Source organism: Vanacampus margaritifer, chromosome 16 (assembly GCF_051991255.1).
Source record: "Vanacampus margaritifer isolate UIUO_Vmar chromosome 16, RoL_Vmar_1.0, whole genome shotgun sequence".
Taxonomy (NCBI): Eukaryota; Metazoa; Chordata; class Actinopteri; order Syngnathiformes; family Syngnathidae; genus Vanacampus; species Vanacampus margaritifer.
Window position 1 is genome coordinate 14,637,375 of NC_135447.1, and position 22,343 is coordinate 14,659,717.

At 38.6% G+C, this 22,343-nt stretch overlaps 1 protein-coding gene and 1 long non-coding RNA gene across 10 annotated transcripts in view; one reads left to right on the top strand and one right to left on the bottom strand.

Annotated features, from left to right (window-relative positions):
- auts2a (activator of transcription and developmental regulator AUTS2 a) overlaps nucleotides 1-22,343 on the top strand; it is a 380,719-nt gene that overhangs the window by 42,789 nt on the left and 315,587 nt on the right. Inside the window, exon 1 of one of the 9 annotated variants that reach the window (XM_077547725.1) lies at nucleotides 17,446-17,458. The exons of the other annotated variants lie outside the window; for them this stretch is intronic. The gene's annotated coding sequence lies outside the window, so the exon portion shown is untranslated. Of the gene's footprint in view, nucleotides 1-17,445; nucleotides 17,459-22,343 lie in introns of those variants that run through there. 9 annotated transcript variants of the gene reach the window in all.
- LOC144036803 (uncharacterized) lies at nucleotides 11,563-16,337 on the bottom strand. The gene is made up of 2 exons (XR_013288730.1): nucleotides 16,188-16,337; nucleotides 11,563-11,939 (listed from the first exon to the last, which is right to left on the bottom strand). It is a non-coding gene; the product is annotated as an uncharacterized LOC144036803 (long non-coding RNA).

The following is a 22,343-nucleotide window of genomic DNA, read 5'->3' on the forward strand; positions in this document are numbered from 1 at the left end:
TGGGAGTCCTACGCTGGCGATGTAACCCGAGTTTTGACTTAGTCGGATTTCCCCATTATGTCGATATTTACATCAAAATACTTTGCACAGTAATTAAAAAAAAACATATTTGCGCGAACCGGAAGAGCTGGACATTCATTGCTGACGAACGGCAGAGCGTAGCTAATTCATGTTGTAAACACGGAAATGTGACACGACTTGCTGATGGACGTATGTTGCTGGAGATAACAACAACACAACTTTAAATAACTTTAAAATGGTGTGATTACTGTGGGAAATTAATGAAAAAGATCGTGCTACACACGAGGCACGGGCGCCATAAAGTCGAGGATTCGACTGTAAAAAACGTATGTGATATTGATTTGTGTTGAGGTCGTTTTTCTGCCACTAGATTGCATAATTGCATTTGTAAGATGGTGACAGCTCAGTGCATTTTTCTTTGCGACTGGCTTTTCCAAGTAAGGCGCGGTCATTAATCACACGTTAAAAAAAAATGGTTGCGTTAAAGGAATTTTAAAATTCAGTGGAACCTCGGAGTTTGAACGTCTCGGAACTCGAACAATTCTGACTTCAACCAAAATATCTGAGTAAAAAATGCCTCGGAATTTGAACTCATTTTTGGAGTTTGAACACCCAAGCAAAGCAAGCTAAGCCGAACATACCTTGAAAACGGGTAGCCGAGCAATGCCGAATGCTCACGTTGCGGTAGTTGAGACGATGCACTGCTCATTTCCAGTCAGATCTTGAATACTCCCGGAGGTGCTCACGAGTGCATTTTGATTTTTCCACGTCAATGCTACGAACCACAGTGGAATTAGAAAGGAGATATCGCGCCGTTGTGTACTGTGACTACTTCTGTAAATACTGGCATGAGGACCCCCCTTCCTGTTCAACAACGTGCCTGATGTTAAACAGTGCACGCAAGGACCCCTTAGTAGTCGAACAATATGCCCAATGTAAAATACACAAACTCAGCTCTGAACTAAAGCTAGCATTAACATAGCATTTATCATCCACTGATGCAATCATACCACAACAGGTAAGGTAAGGGAATTTTTATTGTTTAAATACTGTACTGTACTGTAAATGTAAAAAACATGAATATAAATTACAACAGGAATTTTCTGTTTTTGGAGCTTGGGAACGGATTAATTGCATTTACATTATTTCCTATGAGAGATAATGTTTTGGAGGTTGAACAATTCGGACTTTGAACACTTCGCAGGAACGAATTATGTTCAAACTCCAAGGTATCACTGTAACTAAAAATTAACACACTATTTGACATGACTAAATGACACCCCTACAAATTAATTCTGGATCGAATCAGAATTAAATTAAATCGTGAGACAGTCAAAGATTCCCAGCTCTACATCATATTGTTGCTTAAATGTGAGCCTGGTCATTAAACCCATGTAGCCTCATTAACACTGTCAGGGTGTTAACATTCGCACATTGACATTTACCACAGGCGTCCAAGCCAATATGTCTGTAAGCTACGCGTCTGGTTCATGTGTGGACACATACTTGAGATCAGCATAGCGAGTATCATCATCTCTCAGCCAAGGTCGCGACCTGCATGTTTCATGGCGGCTAATCAGAAAAAGAAGGCTGCTTAAAAACGACTACCACCCCCTTCCCTCTGAGACCCACTGAATGTGAATCTTTTCCATTAAAACGTCTGCTATTGTGTTTGTCGGCTCTGCCGGGTGAACCCTCGCTGCACGGGTTCAAGTGATTTTACAGGCCCGACTCAATGTAAATTGCTCTCGGTTCCAAGACAAACACATGTAATGAGCTCGATCCAGCAGAAAGCAGGGAGATGGTTGCTCTCTCGCCGCTCCTTCCCACTCCCTTTTGTGAGGGTTTTCAATGGATGCCAAAGTTAACGATAGGTTCACATGACGAGGAATCCTTCAGTTAATTCACCTCAAGCTGTCTGTTGGAGGAAATGATTGCATACAGAAATCACTCTTAAAACTCCTCAAGTTTGTTTTTCTTCATGTCTGCTTTGCTGCTGTAAAACTCACGTTATTGATAGTGCGTTGCTTTTGTGTATGGATCATTACTAAGCCTTCTTTGACAAAAGGAATCGTATTAGAAATAGCACCAATATACTGGAAGAGAAAGTGTTCTTTTAATGTTGTTTGCGGCTCTTTTTTACTGTATCGCCAGCTGCATATCTGAGTTAAGTTTAATGGCTGCCTCCTCACCAAAAAAAGACGTTAACCATGAAGGGCTGTCAAAAGCTGTGAAGGAGAACATTGTGGACAGTAAAAGTCGATAAATCGGAAAACATATTCACTCAAACGACATATGCTCTCATCGGATCTCAAGCTAATAGGCTGGCCTCGCACTTGATCTACAGCTGTTGAATGTGTAATAAGGCTGCATTGGTTACTACGTTTGACCAACGAGACCTTTCAGAAGAGGATTCGCCTCGACATGAATATACTTCTTAAGACCTAATTGAATGATTCCTTGTTGAGGCTTCCCACGACTCTCTCATATTCATGTAAAGCCATTAGAAACGCATTTCTCATAATTGATCCAAGCACTTCTTCATCAAGTGAGGCAGTTAAAAGTTGCATTAATTAAGCACTTAATGTATTGTTATGGCACAGCGCTGAGATCGACATGAATCAAATTACTACTTGGGTTTCTTTATTGTTGTAGTAATTAAGTCTACAATGTAATGTATTTGCGTGTAGGTAGAACATACATTTGATAGAGTGAATAAATTCAACAATTCAACCAAGTATAAAGACCAAATATATTGCATGGATTATATTTGTTTTTTATTTAAAAAAAAAAAATATATATATATATATATATATATATATATATATATATATATATATATATATATATATATTATAATTGTTATAATACATGTTAGCCCACTCAAAATAATTTAACCCCAAAAACGACTACTTATTTATAAGCAAAAAAAAACAAAAAACACTGGAGTGGCTAACAAGAGAAGCTAGCAAAAGCTAGCGAGACCATATAATGATGAGGGAGACAAGCGTCAGGAGCCCAAATCACTGTACTCAGTGCCAACCACCAGCAGGCCTCAGCTGTGGAAGGTAAAAGGTAAGCGGTGGTGGCCCCATTGGGTCCAGCACTAGTTGCAAGCAACCAGCAGAGACTAACTACATTCGTGAAGTTCTTCACCTCCGGTTAGCCATAGCAGTAAGATGACGCAGAAACATGTCAGCCTCCTCCTATATGGGGCAGCACAACCTAATGCAATATAATAAGCTATTTCTAGACCCACAATTATAGGGAAATGTACGCTGATGTGATGAAATTGAATATTATTCAAATTAATAGTTTGAATGAATTATTAGTTCATAACTAGATGGTGCTAAATAACACACATTTTCCCTTTAAATTCTGCATAACATTTAATGTTTAAAAATGATATTCATGAGGACCATCAGTGATGCTATATTTGCTGTTAAACGAGTTTGTATCTTCAGAAATGAAGTGGTTAAAATGTGTTCAAGTTAACTCTTTTACTGCCAAAGACGTTAAATGACGTTGTACGCAGGAGAGCGTTACAAAAAGAAAAAATGTATTTGAAACATCCACATAATTGTAAGTAGTACCACAGTTGCACACATTTGTAAATAGTTTGCGAAATTGTTTTGTCAAATTGTTACACTGTTGAATAGAAATAAACGCATTTTGCAATCAAAAAACACTTTTTCATTGTTGGTGAAAGCGTTTTACAGAAGTAAAGCACTATTTAGGTGTTTGTGGCATCATTCATGGACAAAAAGAAGTGTACAATTCACTAGAGTGCATGAAATAACATCGTTTCACAAAAAGCTCTTTTTCTCCGTTTTTTGTTTCAAAACAGAGAATTTCGGTGAAAGTAACCATTTTCTATTGTTGATTACTGAAGAACGGAATAAGGTAGAAACAAACTTTTTTATTCTGATGAAAGATGAGAGTCCAATCTTTCATTTGGTCGGATGTGTGTTTCCATAGTCCAAACACAACATTTTCTCTGGACCTTGAAAGATCACTCAAAATGCTTAAATCATTCACCCCCCACTATATTGCATTCTTTAGCAAACTTTTTTTTGTTTCAAATATGTTTTTATAATTGTTCCCCAAATAAAATATGGGTGGGTTGTGTCAGGAGGAGCATCAACTGTGCCAAACAACTCAATGTGAGTGATTTGCTGTGGCGACCCCTCAGCAGCAGTGCAAACAATGGTGGGAGGAGAAAGGGCTCGTCTCATTTTCTCTATTTGTAACTTTCGTCACGCCTCACTCCTCTGTTTGCTTTTGTGCCTCCCACCAAAAGTCCCAAGAAGCAAACAAGGCCATTGAAAGAGGAGGGAGGAGAAATGAGACGATCCGTCCTACTGTAGATAACGTCACGCAACGTCACGCAACGTCTTTCTGTATGTGGGATTCCCGCTCGCAGCACATATTTGAAGGGGCTTCTAAATATGTATACTGGATTGATATGTTGCTTTATGTGTTACGGTAAATGCAGAAACAATGTAGAATCAACAAAAACATTTTTAGTAATTTTCCTTCCAATGCTGCTGTGAACATTAACAATCGTTTCAATGTCATACAACATGTTAAAGACACTAGTAGTTATATTTATACACAAAATACGTTATAAGTAAGGTTTTGCCAATAGTAGTTTTGTAATATAGTAGCTATTAGCAGTTACATAATGTTAGGTTAAAAATATCGTCTTTATTTTATATTTAAAAACAAATTACTTATGAAGTTTAGAAAGGCTATCCTTATTTTTCATGAAAACAAGTAGGGTATTTATGTCAAGATAAATAAAAACAAACATGGTGATTGTTTTTAAAAACAAGTATTCAACTCACGGAAAACGTTTCATTTTTCATTCTTAAAAATGCACTTCCAATAAAATATTGGCAAAACCAACTTGTATTCTTACTTTAGTTAATCTTTAAATCAAGTAATCCGTAAAGTAACTCAAGGCAACTGTGGCAAAACTTAAGACATTTATGATTCCTGCACACTCAATGGTCAATCTTGCTCCTCTCTCGCCTCAACTCACATGTGCTACAAGAGGGAATACAACTCTGCACCTGCCAAATGCCAGGGGTGGCAAATCCAGGTCCAGAAAGTAAAAACCTTGCCACAGTTTGGCTAGCTAGTTCGCTAGCAGGTAAACAAGCACCATGGGAGCTAGCTAGGGAGCTAGCTAGGGAGCTAGCTAACTAGCACCTGGGGATAAAGCCAAATAGGCTCTTTGCACAAATCCACTACTTCCTAAACTCAATACCACTCCTTCATTTCCTGTCTTTCATAATTGGACAAACTGATTAAATACAGGTGTGCCTGACCTCAGTAACCACGACGACCAGACAGACCTGAATTAATCAGTTTGTCCAATCATGAAAGACAGGAAATGAAGGAGTGGTATTAAGTTCAGGAAGTAGTGGATTTGTGCAAAGAGACTATTGTGGCAGGGTTTTTACTTTCTGGACTTGGATTTGCCACCTGTGCCGAATGCTAAATGGTAATGGAAAAAGGAGCTGTTGTATATTTTGTGTAATTATTCATGATTGTATAATTATTCTTTGATTTAGTCTTTTGTCTTTTCAGTACATCACTTTGTAGCAATTGCAGTTGTTGTTAGAGGGCTAAAACTGTAAATAAAGTGGAATTGAGATGAGTGAGCAAATACACGCAAATTTTTTTCCTTTAACACAAACAGTAAAATGTCCCCAGTCTCACCTTTTGGCATTTACGCTCAGCAATAAATGGAGGGAATAAAAGTGAATGGTAAAAGGCAAAGGGAAATAAGCATGCTGTATGCAGCCACATCAGAAGAAAAGTTATCGCCTTGTGTGTGGTAAGTTCAGGACAGTCAGTAAAATAAGAACAGAATCAAAAACTTGAGTCAGCATTCAAATAATATTTCTTCCGATGGTTTTGATCAGAAAGGCAAAATCAGCCTCAAATTTGTTCCCATTAAGTGTATCTGGCTTTTCATAATTGGCTCTGTGGCTATGATGCTATTAACTCATGAAGTAATGTAACACCTCTGAATGTGATTTGAACATTTCTTCAACATTTTTATCCTTCTGTCTGGATCATTGGCCTGCTCCCAGGCCTCTGTGGTGCTTTTGGACACATTCACTTCAGATCTGTTTTTGTGTGCGAGAGCCGAGGAGGAGGAGGTGTGTGTGTTTGTGTGTGTTTTTGTCAGACCCAATCCATTGTTCCACTCGTGTACTGCGCTGCAGCACACACACACGCATGCACGCCAGGCACAAAAAACTGCAAAGCTCAGCCCGTGTCAGAGACGGCAGGATGTGCGTGTGTTGCGCATCCTGTTATGTCTGACACGCCGGGACAATGATTCGACGTCCTTTTCTCCTCCACGAAGCGCTGAGCGATTTGGCTTTCAAGTGTTTTGTGTTCCAAGAAGCTCTTTTGGTCACATTTGTCTCCCTTCCAGTGTTCCCTGCCTTCATGGTGCATTCACTGGCTTTGATGGTCACATGACAGCATCATACTGTCTGTCTGTGTGCTGCTTGAAAGGCTCCATCATTCATCTGTCTGCAACGCCATGACAGAGACCGCCTGGCTGCATACAAAGCAGCCAGCCAGCCAGCGGATATTTTAAGATGCGCGTGTTTATTTGCAAATCAATTTTGTGGTGGTTATTGTGTGCTCGATGTCTAGAGTCTGACAGGCAACGCTAAAAAAGTCAGCCTTGTGACTGCTCAATTCCGGATTCATTTATTTAGTTTTGCTTCTGAGGTATCACAACATTTATAGGATTATGCACCTTGTGTCACAACTAAATGAAGAAACATTAAACATTTAGCTGTTCTAGTGTTTGCTCAAGAAGGATCAGCTGAAGTGGAGTTTTGCAGACATGACACAAATGGATCAGTGTGGCTTTATGTAAGACGGCGTTGCTTCTGCTTGTGCTGCAATGTGTTAGTTAAATGCCAAAAGGTCAAGCATTGATTTTTGTTGCCAATATTGGTTGAGCAGTATTTTCAATTTATACCCAATCCGGGGGTCAGCAACCTGTACTGTCAAAAGAGCGATTTGAGGCCATTGTAATTAGTGTTGTTCCGATATCGGTATAGGCCCCAATACTGCATTAAAACAGTTGTATCGGCATCGGCAAGTACTAAAAAGTAGCATGCCGATACCATTACTTCCAACGCTAATATAGGACTTTGGATGCAACATCTTGCTCGTGCACGACATTCACTGATGTGTGACACATTCACTGCCGAGCCAAGATGTCCTATTGGCCCTTGAATGCTTTGAACTAATGACAGAGCAGCTTTTTCATGTTGAAAAAAAAATAATCTAGGTATCGGTATGGTATCTGCAGCGGCCGATACCGCAAAACTAGCGATCGGTTTAAGGGGCCAAAAAACACTAATTGTAATAAACCTGAGAGATAAAGAGCTAATTAGAGTTGCATCATAACAGACTACCTTTCATCTTCCGTTTTTTATGTATGTATTTTTTGTTGTAGTTTTTCATGCTCCGTTTTTCATACATTTTTAGATGTGTGCCTTCCTGTAAAATTTTTGACATTTTTGGCAATTTTATGGACATATGTTAATTTTCCCCAAGACCTTTGTGAGGATAAGAGGTTAAGAAAATGGATGGATAGATGGATGGATGTTAATTTTCTGCCCCTCTTCTTCCTTTTTTGGGGGGCATTTTGTGACTATTTTTGATTTTTTCTTCTGCCTTTTTTGCTAGCAATTTTGTGACATTTTTTTGCAATTTTGTGTACATTTTATGGTCATTTTGGGGGATTTCTTCTTTTGTTTTTAGACATTTTATAGTTACTTTTTAAATGTTTTCTTTTCTCCTATTTAAAAAAAATGGTTTTATGGTAATTTTCTGCTCTTACTCCTTTTTGGGCATTTTATGGTCACTTTTTGGACATTTCTAGATAATATTTAAAACTTTTTTTCTCTAACTTTCATCTCATCACATTTTTTGAATACAGGGAGTCCTCCAGTTACGGCCAAGTTCAGTTCCTACGCTGGCGATGTAACCCACCAATTTCACTGTTAAAGTCGATATTTACATCATAATACTTTGTACAATAATTTTTAAAAACATATTTGCGCAACCTGGAAGATCCGTAACCAATATTTCGCGACATTCATTGCTGACGGATGGCAGAGCTGAGCTAATGCAAACTTAAACACGGAAATGTGACGCGCCTGATGGCTCGATGGACGTCCATTGCTGCAGGTAACAACAACACAACTTTAAATAACTTTTAAAATGGCATGATTACTGTGGGAAATTAATGAAAAAGAAGGTGTCACATACAAGGCACGGGCGCCGTTAAAGGTCTCATATTATTCAACTTTTCAACATACTAAAATAGTTCTCAAATGTGTAAAAGACATGTCTGTGACATGCATTTGTCAAAATTGACTTTGGATCTAATATTTTTGCTGTCCCTAAATCAGCCAAAAAACGCTCTGTTCAAAACAGCCTGTTTTAGGGTTTTAGGTTTTGTTTTTCTCACTTTTATGTAAATAGCTGCAGCAGGCCACGCCTAGGCCATAGCCTTCTCTCTCGAAGGGGCAGTGATTTCGGTCATGGTAGCTATGTGCTAATGTTGTGAATGGAAACGACTGGCCATGGGAGCAGAAGAAAGGAAAATACAGACATGTCTTTTACACATTTGAGAACTATTTTAATATGTGGAAAAGTGGCATAACGTTTTACCATAAGAAAAAGTAGCATAAAATTACTACGGCAATGGTTATTTTGCCATAACCAGCAAATCTCCCGCAAACGTTATTTTGCCGTGAATGTCTGATTTGCCGTGAATGCTTGTAGACATTTACAAGCGGTTATGAACAACACAAATGTGCACATTTAGGCCACTGCGCGGTCGCATTGTGCAAGCCGTCTCGTCGAGACCACTTAGCGGCCGGTTAGCATCACAAAGTCATGTCAACTAGGTGGCGAGTTGCCAGTCATGGCAAATTAACCACAAAACTATACGCAAACGCTTCCATATTATATAACCACCGTCTGCTTTATCATATCTGACCTCTTGAAACCAAACAACCTCCACACGACAAATGTAGCGCTCACTTTAGGCACTAAAAATACACCAGTAATATGGTAGAAGGTGCACATCTCTTATTAGAAATGATAGGATGGCAGGCTAAATCAAAGATGTTAAACTTACATCTTTCCCGTTTGCAGTCGTGTCACACTGTCGGGACTAATCCATTATATTTAAACGTGTTGCAAATCCAGCTCTAAATAGGCTTTCACTAACAAAACAGTCCTTTGAGAAATAATGTCGGTACACAATCCGTCAAAAATAAAAGTAATCCACTGTCTTCTCAAAGACTTGGGTCGAAGGAAGCAACTACTTTTCCCCTCTCCACGGAGCATTTGCAAGCAGGGAGAGAAAAATAAAGGCTCAGCCAGCTTCTCGAATTTCAGTGGGTGTGACAAACCTTTACCTTGGTGCCACTAACCCGAGAGGGCTGGGTCGAGTGCACTTCCGTGTATTTTTGATGTCACTAAGTCACGGAAGTTTCATCTGCTCGTTTGAAGCACAAATTTTAGAAAGGAGGAGAAAGCTAAAGAAGTCGCGGACTGACTTTTTTCATGCCTGGTTGGATTGTAGACAGGCCAGGGATGCATATTGATAGAAAACCCCACTTAAGTGCATTTTCATACTATGGGACCTTTAAGTCGAAACGACATTGGTCGCGTAGACGTTCTTTCTCAGTCTTTATCCTATATTCAAAATGTTTGTCAAAGGGTTTGCACGGAAAGCTTACTGAAACACCTAACAACATATAGCATTTTAAATTAATTCCGAACCTAATTATACACAAAACGTGCAAATAATAAAAAAAAATTACGAGGCAGCGAACAATCAACAAACCCTGCACAAGCTGTTAAAATAGATAGTAAGGGATAAATATAGCACAGAAAAGCAGCATTTGCAGTTGTAGAAATGCATGCCATCGGGTCACAAGCAAGCTAGTGGCGGCGTGTGCCATCAGTCATTTGTCAACTGTAAATTTCTAGAAATGTTGGTCTAGATTCGTAACGTGCATGTGTAAGGCTACTGGATCAATAGGAGAACTGACGCTCTGGATTCATGCAACTGGCTTCATGGATTTTCAGGTTCAGTCTACTGGCGCGGCTGCACGCTGCTCTTGAGTGACAGCCGCTGACAGACAGACAGCACAGCGGCGGAAATACTCAGTTACGGTGTATAAGCACATTTAAGTACTTGAATTTAACCAGGCTATACGTGACAAGTATCCTTTTCATGTTTGTTTAGCCACTAGTCAACTCATCAGTGTCAGGTTCAGTCAACCTAGAACTGCACTCTTCACAGATAACTCAAACTCACAAGATTAAAAATAACGTCATACTGCTGAATAAAGGCTTGCAATACTATAAGAGTAAATATGGGATAACTTATGTACATTTATTCTAACAATCAGCAAATTATCAATTGAAGTTTTTACTGTTAAAATTATTATTAGTGTTTATAAATGACTGTAGTTTCAAGTATGTTGTGTGTATTGGGTAAAAAAAAAGTTTTTTTCATGTTTTCTTAGAAGCTGGACTGTCATTTGTGCGCATGCATGGTCTGAGGATCTTCTAAATTTGGTCATAGAATACGCACATATTAAATTACAAAGATATTGATGAATCCCACATTTCACGTGTACGCACATTTTGCGCACAAATTGTTGAGTACGCATGTTAGTGAATGAGGCCCAATATCTGCAAACAGAAAGCTAGCATAGTTGGAATTAAGAGGATCATTGCTGACTTTTCTCTTAAATTTTTAAGTTAAGTTTTCAAAGCTTGGAACTATTCCATCTTAGTACATGCATCCATACTTGCATACATACTAAAACCTGACGTGATGGAGATAAACCAATACCAGTTTTGGATTCTGCAGCCAAAAGCTAAAAACACCTGTCAGACCTGACTATAAAAAATGTTCTCTGGAGTAATCATAAATATCACAACGGTGTGCATTGTACCCTCTGAATCATTGTAGAAATCTTTGAACATGTTTGTTATCATTTTAAAATCATCCCTCTGGCCACTGCAAAGCTATGGGGCGGTGGGGTCCCACATGAACATAAACCGAACAGAGGCGATCTAAGCTCACAGATCTGTAATTTTACATTATCTGCCCGTGGATATCTGTTTGCAGTTCCATATAAACACAGCTAATCTCATCAGTTTCTTCTTCCGCCATGTCAAAGGGTAAAGGGAATGAGAAGAGCCGCTTTGATTGGCTGTGTTTTCACGGCCACAATAGTGCAAAACACTAGTTTTTAACTACGGCAAGCCGCGCGCGTCTGCCAAAAACCAAAACACAGCATAGCCTGCCTCCACGCTGATTTAGACTGCTCTCCCGGCAGGACTTGCTCTTTTGAGCTCAAAAACAGAGCCCTTGATGTTGGTGGAGGTATTGGTAATGTCATGAGGGATGTGAGTGAGGGATGGCGGACCCAAATGCAGGAGAATAAGGCAGTGAAACAGGAATCAAGTGCAATGCATGGTACTTTAATGAAACATAGGGAAAAAGGTGAGCATACAACCATTAATTGATGGGATGTGACTGGACTGGTCGCCAGGACTGGATAGGACATGACTGGACTGGTCGTCATGACCGGATGTGACGTGACTGGTCACCATGAAGTGACTGGTCACCACGACTGGACAGGACGTGACTAGTCTGGTCACCATGACTGGACAGGACATGACGAGACTGTGACTAGAATTGGCTGTGACGAGGATGACTTCACTGTGACGAAGACGACTTGGCTGTGACGAAGACGACTTGGCTGTGATGATGGCTACTTGACGAAGGCTTGTCACACGAATTTCCACACACAACGGTGACAATGCACCCACACCGTCTGGACAAAAACAACAGACTAAATACACCAACACTAATGAGACACATCTGGCGAAGGAAAGCCACACACAGGTAGACGTGGTTAGACATAAAGAGACAAGGGAAGAAACTAGGAACACATCACAAAAACACCAACCACAGACAAAAACAACAAAAACACCTTATAACAAACAAAACCCCAACCCCCACAGAACCGAAACATGACAGTTGTCATCTCAAGTACACCGTACATTATTTTTCTATTGTCATAAATTGGGTCTCATACATTAAAGGTTAAATGTTAGAATTTTGTGTGTACGTGGCTTTAAGCAGTATTTTTCCAAACAAACCAATCTTCCTCTTCTCACTAAAAAAACGCTGTTGGCACCTTCTTTTATTTTGTTATCACGTAGATTGCAAGGACCATATAATTTTCAGCCACAATATTTCTTGTTCACTGTTATCACTGTATCCTGTCAAGATACCCGACAGTACAAGTGTGTGACAGGTGACAGGTGGCACAGATTTCACAGAGACAGGGTGTCACTACTGCAAAGTGCTGTCTCCCTGCACTGATGTATGGGGGGAGTCAGTGCCCTGACAAGCCATTAGTTATGGTCTTACACAACGCACTGACACCATCAGCTACATGTAATTGCCTCGATAATTTAATAGCCCTTAAGTGTGGCATTGGCTTGTGTCTATGCCCCGGCCTGCCCAGCAAAAAAATGGTGGTGAGCTGCCATCTCTGTTTAACATTGATTAGAGCGAGCTTTGACAGACAGGTGAATAGGACAGAACAGACTGCCATTCAGGCCTTGTCACACTTTAGTCACACAGACTAACCTCCTAGCAAGGTATGCAACTGAACAACAACCGCTCCTTGAGACAGAACTGACTGCACTTTTTTGAAGACATGCTGTACAGTATAACCAACAAGTTACTGGTTATAACAGCGCCAAGCCCATATTTCCTGCCAGTGCACTCATTTTCAGGCCTTCGGCGCATCTCCGAGGAGTCTCTCGCAAGCTGTAAAAGCTGCAATTTCAGTGGCACTGCTCAGTGTGCCTTGTATTGCCAGCAGACTCCCTTGAACATTAGTGCTTTGAGGTAAATCAAGCTGCCAGGAATAGTAGAGCCACGGGGAAGGTTATTGCTCGTGCATTTTGCTCTCCGAGTCGAGTTACTGAACACATCTTACTGTAATTCTCCGTGGTCTACTGAAGATAAAGATCACACCAGTATGGGACTAGTGAATATAATCTTCAGTAGTGTCTAGTGAGAGTATTTAATAACATGCTGGTATTTGGTGTGACTCATAGTTGTGTGACAAAGTTAATTCTGTATTATATTGTGAAATCCACACTGTGATGTTAGCATAGAAATTGATGCTGCCATGGTCAGTAGCTGTTGTGTGCAATATTTTATGAGACAAAAAAGTAAATTATTCTGAACTAATGTTGGCTGGATTAAAATAACAGGTAAGAGTCTTTTATAGTGTACTGATATCACATCTTTGTACTATGGAAGTTATCAGAGGTGGGGTCGCCAATGTATTTTGAGCATCCGGCAATCGTCAACAGTCACCAACCCTTCCGTCATCGTCAGTCCGTCAATATTTCAGACCTAACCAAATTGTAATGTCACATCCGTCATTCATCAGCGAAATGAGCTAGGGCTGCAGCTATTGAGTATTTGAATATTATAAGACATAGTTGTGATAGTGGTTGTGCGTTTATGAATTTGGACCAGCTGACCAGTAATAAAGCAAATAAGGCATTTTATAAAAGCCTACATTGTTTAGATATTTGCAATTATTAATGGTTAATGTATTGATGGACCAAATGCATTTGAATGCACCTGGCGGCTCGCCGAACCATGTCAATGAATACGCTCTCGTTAGTGGCTAGTTGCTAACGCTAACGATTTGTGCCGTATCATACAATGACAGACTAATTACCTAACGGTTTCTTAGCATCCTTAATTAGCAATTTAATTTAATTTCGGGATGGCATTGTGTTGTTGTTGGAAGTCAACAGTCGCGTGATGACGAGTCAATCTTGGACTGATGGACGAAGACCTTCCGGCAATGCTTAGTCTGTCAAGTTCGCCGTCATTTGTTAATCGTCAACAAAACAGGCATCAGTCCTTAACACACAAATGCTGCAAATCTGAGCAACTTTGTCTCATTGTTATTTTTTTTAAACATCCTGCTTTGATTTAATGCCAAGAATAGATTTATAGGGAAATCATTTTTTTCACAATTGCTCACACCAATGTCATACTATCTGTCAACACAAAGTCGACCACAAATTGCTAGTAATTTCATTTTTCTGTATTTTGTTGATGAAGGATAAAAGGCGCTGCCTTGTACAGCCTCCTGGGTCTGGAACACAATGGCTGTTTGTGATGTCTCAATTATACAGTCTCTGTAACTAATGTTCAGCTCTTTCAACCATAGCAGTGCTTGATACATTTGCTTGTATGTGGATTGTGGACATAAACGGTGCGGGTGTGCTTTGTGTGAGTAGACAGATTTGAAAACCTTGAATTAAGGCATTGATTATTCTTTCATGTTAAGTTAAAATGGCCATTTGTGGTTCTATAAAGGATGCCTTACAACAGAATACTGGCTTCAACAGCCTTCCCCATGCTTGTATCATTTAGAGGCTAAGCTTCTTATCTTTGCTTTTAGGCTTAGAGTGTCGTCTCACAGAGGTCCTCCAAAGGAGCCAGAAAGATGACTGAGCAGACAAAAATCGGGTTACTTATCTTTGTCCTATGTCACATACATGTTCTGATCTTTCGACTTCCATCCTGTCGGATACATTTGTCAACTCTATCAGTGTTTCAGGCATCCGTCTAGACTAATCCTGTGTTTTGCTATGACAATATTCCAGAAGATTGCTTCTTCAACAAATCCATTGAACCTTACAGCATAGATATATTGGTGAACAACCATTGTTGCTTTTTCTTTGTTGTTTTTTAAATGTTTCTTAATTTATATTCATATACTCTTGCCCCAAATGCATTCAAATAATGACAGACAAAAACATTTATGCTGTAGTTGTTTGTTGCATTGTAAATCATAATGATATAACCTATGATCTCTGTCTTCTTAAATGTTAGCAAGCCTCACATTCTCTTTTTTTGAAGACATATTGGAGTGTATATGTTAACACAGTTGTGTCAACCTACGTATGGAAAGGTTTTCTTTTTTTAGTTTAAAATAACTTACTTTAAACTCCAGGATACCTCGCTGGCCAACGGCAGAACCCAGTGTCTTATTTTGGACCAATTTTACATCCATACACTTACGTCATACAGTCTGTTAGCTAGCACTAAGCTAACCTGTTTATTTTCGTATCTTGTTTCCCTTGCTAGGAGGGTGTAAGAGGCCAACAAGGCAAAGGCATTGACGCACCGACTGCTGAACAGTTGAATTTATCACTCATTTGAATGCAGCACACTTTTACACATAACATTGCCTTCCTCCCAACCTTCTGTTGAGAGTCTTCTGCACAGATTTAGTTATAACTGTTTTAGTTTAGTCATAACTGTTTAGATTTAGCCATAACTGTTTTAGTTTACTCAGTAGAGCTGGGTGAGTGTTTATATGATGTTTGGGGGAGCTTCCTCTATTCCCACACCAATAGACCATTTGTCTGGGGTTGAAGCCAATGTGTTAATATGATTTCTTTGTAAGTATTATCTTATGCTAGGTGACGTCGGGTCTGAGACACACTATATTTCAACATCAAAAGGCCATCTGTCAATGTGTATTGAATGCTGTAAAAGTCTGTCTTGGCTGGTGGCTGGGGGTGGAGAAAGGGGCTTGGGGGAAAAGGAGGAGTTGTAATACTTTTCAAGATAGTATAAGAATGATAGGAGTCCGCTGAAAAGACACACTTGCGAGAGGAACTGCAGCCATTTGTCTGTAAACTTGCTTGTGTCCAGAATATTCTGTAAAATAAATCCTTCGAAGGACCTGTTCACCGATCTCAAGTCTGTATTCAGAAAATCAACATTCTCTCTACCCGAACAACAACGAACACGCAGAAGACAAAGAAAGTCTTCTAACACTTCACATGATGTGGTTTCCTATGGTCTGGGAGGGGGCTTGAAAATAACGAGAGGGGACATTGGAGGGCTGCGGAGAGAAAGGAAGAAATGACACTGAACAAGAAATTTTAGCGTGACCATTCTGACTCAAATCCAAAAATTCAGATTTGGCGTTTGTTTTTAAGCCCAATGAATGATACTTAGCTACCTAGCTCCACGTCTCTTGATACACAACCCCTTCTCGCCGTTTCTGGTCTAGTTTTGGCTGCCTCGTCTCGCCGTGAGTACGTTTCGTGCAAACCACTTAGTTATTGACATATTGGGGATTCCATGTTTAGCGTTTGACCCTGGCTGATGCAAGAGCCTTTGTTCTCTTTGTCATGTCACTGTTAGCCGAGATGGTTGCATCACCTTCAGTTGAAGCTTTGTTTTACAAATAAATGTCAAAACTAATTTTTGTGTCTGCGTTTTTGGGATCCAACTCCTGAACATTACAGAATTAATATCCAATTCGCTTTTCTAGTGGAGTCACCATCGAGTCATGCACACCTTTTGGTATTTAGCGTATCTCAATAATAAAATGTCTTTTGACTCCTCTCTGTGAACACCGCCAAAAATTATACACCAAGGCAAGGTTGCTGTTAGTTTAATACTGTATAACACTTTCTGCCATTTTGTGGGTTCTTGTATTGATGAAAATGAATAAATGTTCGACTCTAAATTCCCGATAGGCCTATGTGTGAATGGAAGCGTGGGTTTTTGGTACCTCCCAAATATTCCATGCTAAAAACCATCAGAGCGATTGTACCTAAATTGCAAAACCTTCTTAGAAATACAGTAGCACTGTCTCCACCACTTTTACACCTATTGCCAACAGCGTGTGCAATCTGTTTGACTGAGTGTCTGCTATTTGGGATCTTAGTAAATCGGGCCTCAAATGAGTTATGTTGGCATCGCTCGGAGAAGAACAGACTGAGAGATACTAAGAGAAATCAATTGACAGTTGTGATATCTCAAGCACGTTTTATACTACTACATTACTTCCTCAGCCTTTCATTTATGCATTCAGTTTCATTCATTGTTTTCCAAAGTAAAAACAGATGTTTACAAATGTCTTATTTTGATTAAACACATAAGATAATCAGTCTTCTTTCATGAAGGACTACAAAAATCAATCAACAATTACTGTTGATATGCTGAAATCAGAGGAATTGGCCATTTTTTAATAAAAAAAATGGCTCCAAATGATTATTAAAATAGTTGTCGAATAATTTGATAGTCGATTACTTGTCGATTAATCAATTAATTTTGACCATTCCAATGGGTAGTATAATTAGGAAATCCCCAACAGACTGATCTCCAAAATAAAACTTAAACTAAAAAAAATAAAACTTCTGTCATCCCTTTATCGTTTAGAAAAAGACTTCCTCTTAACACCCTCCTTGACAGAAGTGGGTTGCAGTGATGCTAAAGAGAGAGGTAACAAGTAGTGATTTGCATTTTCATCTTTTTGTTGTACAATTGCTCTGCTACAAAAGCTGCTGTTATATATTTGTTGCTACGAGTAAATATATATATATATATGCTATGTTAATGCTAGCTTTAGTTCAATGCTGAGTTTGTGTATTTTACATTGGGCATATTGTTAGACTACTAAGCGGTCCTTGCATGCGTTCTTTAACGTCAGGCACGTTGTTGAACAGCTAAGTTGGGTCCGGCATCGCTTGGCATCGCTCGGCTTCGCTCGGCTACCCGTTTTCAAGTTACGTTCGGCTTAGCTTGCTTTGCTTGGGTGTTTGAACTCCGAGAATGAGTTCAGACTCCGAGGCATTTTTCACTCCGATTTTTTGGGTTGAAGTCCGAATTGTACGAGTTCCGAGAAATTCAAACTCCGAGGTTTTACTGTATTTCAAATATTTCTAAGAAACTAACTTGACATGAAGAGTTTGGACCTATTATATACTGGGCAAGCCAAAGAGCCACTAAAAAGAGATAAAGACTCATTAGGAATACATTTTTAGCTCACACATTGGGTATGTTCTTGTGCTTTTCACCTTAAGCTTGGTCAGTTTTTGCACAATAGTATAAAATTCCGCATTTACAATCCTCATATTGACTACATAATAAACTCTTAACACAATTTAATGTGACAGATGACAAAATAATACACCATCAAACCTGCTATTTATAGGAAAGTTTCATTTTGAACTGAACAAGTTGCTTTGTTTGGGCTGCTGTTTAAATCTGACAAAGAAAAGCCCATTACGCACATTTAGATCAGATCAGCATTATTTTATTATTATTATTTTATTCCTTTTGATTAGAATTTCTTCTTCTGGATTTGCCAAATTATTTAAAGCAGTTTTGATGAGCGCAGGTTTGCTCGTACCTGCTCAACATGCGTTTGAAGGTGCAGTCACAAGTCCAATTCTATTTATAACACAGATTATAACCCACTTTTAACGGCATTTATGTTGTTTGTTCCTCATTGAGGATTTTTTTAAGATGTGCAGACAGAAGATTATTTTTTGTTTATCACTGCACATTCCTTGCATACGGCTAACAAAAGCGGTAACAATGGGCTGGCAGCGTGTCAGATGGTTTTGTTCTTACATAAATTGCTTCAATAGTCATCAACTGTTCCAAATCCTCAAGTCCCAGAGTTTCACTTCATTAATCCTCCAACAAAAGCAGAACAGATCTGAAACGTAGAACTAGTTGAGGGGGTCTTGCAGTGAATTCTGGCACTTCCCGTGAGTGCCCTTTTTTTCCCATTCGCTTTCTAATTACCAGTGGAGGGCCAAGTCTGGGGTCTCTTGTTACACCGTTAGCCTTGATGTGTGTGGCCTATAAATAGTGCCAGTAATGGCTCTCCTGTGCGCAGCAGCCTCTGCACACACTCTTTATAGAAGCAGGAAATTGAGTTTTGTATGCGCACACACACATTAACACACTCACATTTGCACAGTATACACCTTTTATTTTACTTAATGTTAACTGAGTAGATGTACTGTCTCAGCCTTGCTCGGACAGTCAGCTAAACTCATCTTCAACATCACGACTCTGAAGACGTTGCTCTGGTCCACAGGTTTAATGATGACGAAAAAGGTGAAAGTAGATGTTAAAACAAAAAACACCTTAAATGTACAGATGATATGCATGATACACTAATGGACTAAACGATTAAATATCACCTCAACCACTGCAGTCAGGACATTAGGCTACTTAAAACACAATTAGCGAGTGCTTGCATAAAGTTAAATGCTGATAAACATCGCCAAAAATACATCTTTTCAAATAATGATGCCAAAGAAATGTGGATGAACAACAATATTAAGTTATACATATCCAGGATGCTACCAAAGGTATTAGATGAATGTGGATTGTGCTGGATTGGACTGTTTCCCTCTCACGTTTCTCTCACTGAAGATCATTTGCTATTTCCGGTTTAATGACGTCACTTCCTGTAGCGGCGACTGCGTTTTTTCTGTTTTGTTTTTACAATGAAATCAATAATTATGTAGTAAAAAATATTCCTAACTGTTTATAGAATTACACTTTAACACTTTAATTTTAAATCACAAACAGAACAGTAGAGGTAAGCTATGTCTGTGCAATTAATTTTACACATGGGGAGAATTCTATGCACTGTTGAAAAATGTAAATACAGCTCGGGAAAATTGAATCACCCCAAATAACCTAACATTATAAACAAAACAAACTGATACAATATTTTGTGACAACAGTCCTGGAACCTTTCTGACACACCTCATATATTTCTGTATATATTTAAAGACTGAAAATGGCTTGAGTGTGCAACAACGATCGTATTGCGTCTAGAGTCTTCAATGAATTACACTGCCGTCTCTGCTAAGCTGTACTTTTGGGACCTTTTTTTAAGAATATCCAAGCAACAATTTACTCACTGAGCAACAAGTACTCCAATACAAAAAGAAGCACTCTGAGAGCATCAGCACAATTTAATGATATTCTTTTGCTACGTGCCCAGTTGCTAAGCAACATGCGCTATTCTTTCTACAGCCTCACATCCCAAAAGAAACATTACATCATTGACATGAAGAGCTAAGGGATGATAGCAGGGCTAGAAAAATCATGGGGGTTAAATCCAAGTCCTATTAGACAATTCAAACTTTCACGGGGAGCAAACTTTTTTATTTTTTTTTATAGCCCTTCTGCTTGAATAGAAGTTTGCTTAATACAAAAATTGCTGCTTGAGACACATTGCCTCCGAATCTAGACTGAAATCCATTCAGGAAGACATCACTCAACCATGACCAAGTTAATTTTCTTCTGTGAAAATTGAATTTGATGCATAATGCATTGCTTCTAGTAGATGGCTGAGATGCTCAGGATGTATTTTGCAGACACATTTCTTCGTAAATCTTATTTTAAATAGGCATTACTTCTGTAAATCAAGTCCCATTCTGAGGCCGCTGGTTCACTTTGAATCTGGGCTAATTTGAGGGCCTCATTGGAAGTCACTAGTTGGGGATAACATGGAGCATTTGACATCCACTAATTTTCCATACTACTTACCGCTTATTCTGTTCCAATGCCACGGAAAGGAGAGCAGCCCATCACACCTGACTTAGAGCAAATGAATTGATCAACAGTCAACCACAGCGCAATTTAAGAGCAGCTGAGAATGAGACATTTCAAAAATTTGAGACAATCACTGAGGTTTTCATATTTAACCACATCAACAAGCACAGTATAATGAAGCAATCCTGTTCTAAATCTAATCTCCTGCATATATAGTGTATATACTGTACATTAGAAGCAAAACAAGTTGTCAAATAATTGAAAACTGGTGGATCAAAAAATGTATGGAAAATTATTCTGGATAATCGATTAATCATTTAGAGACCTTGTTTAATTTAAAATGGTCAAAATCCTTGGAACTTCAACCAGTTTTGTGACATCCTATGAGCCAAACCAAGAATCTTAATTTATGTGTGTTCATTTTCTATATTGTCAATTTAAAATAATGTCCTGTTTTTGGAAAAAATAACATTTGTTTTTAGAATTTGTTTAAAAAAAATTGGATTAATTGACAAGATTATCAACAGATTAATTGTTTTATATATAAATATATATATGGCCTAATATAAATGTATAAGTATAAATGTATATATGTATACAATATATATATTGTTATTATATTATTATATTATTTTTCTCAGCACCATCTCCAACCCTGCACACCACTGAGTTGAACAAGTTAACAGAGAAACTCAAATAGATTTTTTACAAAAACTACCAGTGGCAATAGTCACTAATAGGTACTAATTATAAACAACAACAAACATAAATGAATTAAATACTGATTACGGTCCCTGAATGTCAAATTTAGTTTGCACCTTTTTCTATAATTTTCTTGCACACCACACAGAGAGCCAGATTACACATATGCAGGCTTGCAAAGAATGATGGGGGGCACAATCACATCTGAAAACCTGAGCTGCGAACTGAGATTATTTTGTACCTTGTTCAATGGCACCTCGTCAGAAATTGGGATGCAGACTAACATCTATCCAGCTAGTTCAAACCAAGTCTGCTTCGATTTTATCATGCTTAACTCACTCGCAGCCATTTTCACTGAAACAATCCTCTTCACTCCCGGCTGTTTTACTGAATTTTGACTGATTTTGCAAGGCTCACAGAATATTGTGTTCTATTGCTATAAAAACATGGAACCTACCAAAAGAAAGATTAGAGTCTCTTCTTTCATCAGGAAGAAAGTATAATTCTATCAGTTTACGTTTTGCCGCAATTAGCATTAGAATATAGCTAAATTTCATCATTATTTACAAATCTATTTAGAAATGTGAGTAAAATAGCTTTTTTTCCAACATGGCCCTGGTTGATTTCTTTTGCTCTGCTGCCACCTGCTGGCCGTTTGTGTAATAACTACCATTGTTTCATTCGTTCTTTGCAGTTGAGAGGCTGCATCAAAGCCTTCTGTATGATATAGCATTACAAAAAAAATAAAAAATAAAAAAACGTATAAATACATCTTTGGGACACTTAAAATATTTAAAATAGAACGTATTGATAAATTTTTGGGAGCAAATGAGTTAATCTTACTAAAGCTTTTATTTGGGTATTATTATTATTATTATTATTATTATTATTATTATCATTATTATTATTATTATCATTATAGGTCCACTTTACTGACCAAGCAAAGTGAATATGTTTAGTATGTATGTTTTCTGTGTAGGATTTCGCATGGGGTACAGCTCTTTGCACAACAGCTATTGAAGCGAATTATAACTTCCCTCACACCGTAACTGTTAAGACACGCATAGCATCAAACAAATTGAAACATTGTCAATTCAAC